Source organism: Rattus norvegicus, chromosome 7 (assembly GCF_021556685.1).
Source record: "Rattus norvegicus strain SHRSP/BbbUtx chromosome 7, alternate assembly SHRSP_T2T, whole genome shotgun sequence".
In the NCBI taxonomy this organism is placed as follows: domain Eukaryota; kingdom Metazoa; phylum Chordata; class Mammalia; order Rodentia; family Muridae; genus Rattus; species Rattus norvegicus.
In genome coordinates, this window is record NC_141540.1 from 129,956,794 (window position 1) to 129,961,141 (window position 4,348).

Below are 4,348 nucleotides of genomic sequence, written 5' to 3' on the forward strand. Positions count from 1 at the left end.
GCCCGGGCGCCTCGGGAGCCTGCGCAGTTCTGCCCCTCCCGTGTAGGCGGGACCTGACACAGTGCACTTCCATTGGTCCACTCCACGTGGGGCGTGTCCAGAGAGAGCTGCCCCGCCTACAACCTCACGCTCAAGGACCAGCTCAACCCTTTGGGCGGGTGAAGCTTACGGCGGCCGGGGCGGGTCAGCTACCCTGGTCCCGCGGCCGGCATTTCGACCTGAAACACCGGTCAGGTCTAGGGCATACTTCCCCGTCGAAACTGAAGCCCCAGAAGGAAGGGAGACCTGGACCTCACCCTGGGAGAGCCTAACTCCGAGGGTCAGGGGTGTGGTCCAGCTCAATCTGGCTGAAGCAAGTCAGTGGAGCTCAGGCCCTGTCCAGCCAGCCTCCCAAATTAGAGGACCAAACTAGGGGATTGGGGAGTGTCAGGTCTTCACAACAAACCCTGTCAACCTTACGATGGCCAAGGGAGAGACTTTCAGGCCTTTTTTTTTTTTTTTTAAGTTCCCAGTGCAAAAAAGAACAGCTAGAGATATCCCACCACTTGGATGGGTGGGAAATCCAACACCTGCATTATAAAAAAAAAAAAAAAAAAAAAAAAAAAAGTCCCAGCTTGGATCACCTTCCTGGGAAGTCGGAACCTCTTGGGAGGTCAGGGGATTGGCCAGGCCTCTTGCAGTGACACAGGAATGGACACTGTAGGAGAGGCAAGGTCCTTGACTAGGGGAATTAAAGAGGGAGGAGTAGGCTTGTTTGTAGATGAATTTAGTTTCCGTGAGAACCGAAAGACAAGCTACCTACTAGATCTTGTTCCCTCAACCTGCGGGATCTGGAGAAAGAATGAAACCAAACTCAAGACTGAGAGAAAAGTCCAGTCGGTGGCGTACGTGTATAAGTAATCTCAGCACTTGGGACGCTGAAGCGGGTGAAACATGAATTCCAGTCCAGTCCCCTACGCTTTATTGGGAAACCGTGTGTTCAAAAAAACAGGAGGCGTGAGGGCCTTTCTGGAGAGATAGCTTAGGGGTTACAGGCACTTGTTCTTTCTGAGAACCTGCGTTGGATTTGCAGCGCCCTCCTCTGTAATTCTGGTTCCGGAGGATCTGTCGCCCTCTTCTGGCCGTCGGGGGCACTGCTTGTGTGTGGGGCGTGGACATACATGCAGGGAAAACACCCATACACATAAAATAAAAATGTTTTTTTTAAAAGAGGGGGATGAGCTCAGTGGTGGTGGTGGTGGCGGCGGTGGCGCACACCTTTAATTCAAGCACGTGGGAGTCGGAGGCAGGTGGAGTTCGAAGCCAGCCTGGTCTACGGAGCTAGTTCCAGACCAGCCAAGAAGCCCTGTCTTGGAAAACTAAGATAAAATAAAAATAAAAAAGAGGGGGGAAGGGCTGGAGAGATGGCTCAGTGGTTAAGAGCATTGACTGCTCTTCCAAATGACCTGAGTTCAATTCCCAGCAACCACATGGTGACTCACAACCATCTATAATGGGATCTGATGCCCTCTTCTGGTGTGTCTGAAGACAGCTACAGTATACTCACATACATGGAATAAATAAATAAATCTTTAAAAAAAAAATAAAAAGAGAGGGGAAGAGGGAAAGACTCTCCCAGAAATACTCTGTGCACGGAGACATAACCCTATCTCTCTTTTGCCATTGCCAGGTGGGCTGTGAAATCTTCCTTTCTGCTTAAAACCTTTGTTTGAACTTGATTGAGTTGGTTTCTGTCAATCAATTAAAACTCCTCTCTATACCACTAAGTAAGAAATGGTGGCAGGCAAGTTTAACTTGGTGCCTGAACCCTGGAGTGGCCTCTCCTAGAAACTATAAGGATCCTGTACCCCATTCCTCCCATGACCACTGGGGCCCAGTGTTCTTGCCTAAAAGAACCCTGATCCTCGTGGTGGGCCCTTTCGAACTAAGTGTCTCGCCTCTAAATTGAGTATCCTAACCACTGCATTTCCCAGGTCACCTGCTGGTGGCCTCTTCTCCTCAAGGACCCGTAGTCTCTTCAGATGTTCCTTTCTTCAACTAGTTTAGGCCCTCCTCCAAGAATAAACTCTCCCCTCCCACCACTACGCATATGCGCATCTCCAAATGCCTGTCCCTGTGCAGACTGCTGCCTCACTTTTTCACAGCTCATGTACTATCTTAACCATCTGTATCCTGCAGACCTAAGAAGGTAGGGTGACCCATGATGACTCAACTTGAGATGGATGGATTCCCCTAAAGAGCAGAGTGGTCCTCGGTGATAGTGAGCCTAGCTTGCGATGGATGGATACCCCCAAAACATACTGCCTAGCCTGTTGGCTAATAGGCAGTTGTCTTTTAGTCTTCACTCTCCAGCATCTTCTGATAGTACGTCCTGTGTTTCTGGGATGGCCAGCTGAGTTTGCTTTTCCTAAGGGGAAAAAAACATACCCATCATATGGTAAACCCCCAAACTGTCTCGTCTACACTACCCTCCTTTCAGAGACACCTGCCTTTCCCACCCACCTACACACTTCCCACTGCTCCGTATCAGTTCCCCCACTGCACCCAGTCTTTCACTTTCAAAATCCTCACCATCAGGATCAAACCTCAAATGTATACCTTAAAACAGTATCTCGGGTTGGAGAGATGGCTCACTGGTTAAGAGCACTGACTGCTCTTCCAAAGGTCCTGAGTTCAATTCCCAGCAACCACATGACGGCTCACGACCATCTGTAATGGGATCTGATGCCCTCTTCTGGTGTGTCTGAAGACAGCGACAGTGGACTCACATATATAAAATAAATTTTAAAAAAATCTCATGTAGCTCTGTGCATTGGTGCATTCCTGGAATCCTGCACTTGGGAGACTGAGGCAGAAGGATTTCCCACTCAAGCCAGTTTGGGATACATAACATACTAAGACCCTGTCTCAAAAGAAAAAGGGAAAAAGGAAAGAAAATCTGGGGCGAGTGAGATGGCTCAGTAGACAAAGGTACTTGCTGCCAACCATGGTGCCCTGCGTTCTCTTAAGCTTGATTTATGGGACCTTCAAGCCGAAGGTTCTCTGACTTTTGGATACTCGTACCCACATACTAGCCCATAAATATAAATTTAAAGATAAGTAAAAACTGACACAGGCACAGGGAGATGATTCAATGTTTAGGACATTGGCCACTCCTTCACAGGCCCCAGGTCCGATTCCTAGTATCTACAAAGGATACCCTTCTGTATCTCAAGTTCCCGGGGTCACTGATGCTCTCTTCTGTCCTCAGAGGGCAGCAGTATACATGCACTGCACTGATACACAGATAGGCAGACCATCTACACACATAAAATAATTTTTAAAAACTGACAAAGGGCTTGTGAGATGGCTCAGCAGGTCAAAGTGCTTGCCACCAAGTCTTATAACCGGAGTTCGATCCCCAGGCCCTACACTGCAGAAGGAGAGCACTGATTCCTATCAGCTGTCTCCTGACCTCCACATGTGTACTGGGGCTCACCACATACACACACACAAATAAGGGTAATAAAATAAACTTCTTAAAAATATGTATTTATTTTATGTATATAAGTACAATGTAGCCATCTTCAGACACACCAGAAGAGGGCATCTGATCACTTTACAGATGGCTGTGAGCTACCATGTGGTTGCTGGGAATTGAACTCAGAACCTCTGGAAGAGCAGCCAGTGCTCATAACCACTGAGCCACCTCTCCAGCCCAATAAAATAAACTTTAAGTAGTAAAAATAAAAACCTGAGAAGACAGGCTGGACGTAATGGGACACTCCCAGCATATGGGAGGCAGGGGCAGGTGGATCTCTATTAATTTGAGGCCATCTTGATCTACATCAGGAGTTCCAGGCCATTCAGGGCTACATAGTAAGATTCTGTCTTAAAACAACAACAACAGGGCTGGAGAGATGGCTCAGCGGTTAAGAGCACTGACTGCTCTTCCTGAGGTCCTGAGTTCAATTCCCAGCAACCACACGGTGGCTCACAACCATCTGTAATGGGATCTGATGCCCTCTTCTGGTGTGTTTGACGTACTAAATAAATAAATAAATAAATAAATCTAAAAAAAAAAAAAAAAACCAACAACAACAAAATCCCAACAAGATAGAGGTGCTGGGGCCCCTTCTGGCTGGCCTGCATGTTACTCCCAAAGGCAGCTTCTGCCACTAAAGGTAAGAGGTGCTAGGGTTTCCCTGGGAGGCCACATGGGCAGCTATATCCAATACCACTCAGATGATGTACTATGTAGGTGACTGGGACCAAGGAGGCCAGGAAAGGAGCAGACTAGACAGACAGGCCGAAACTCGAACATTGATAAAGGCAGATTCAAACTCCTTTTTTTTCCTTTTTTAAAATG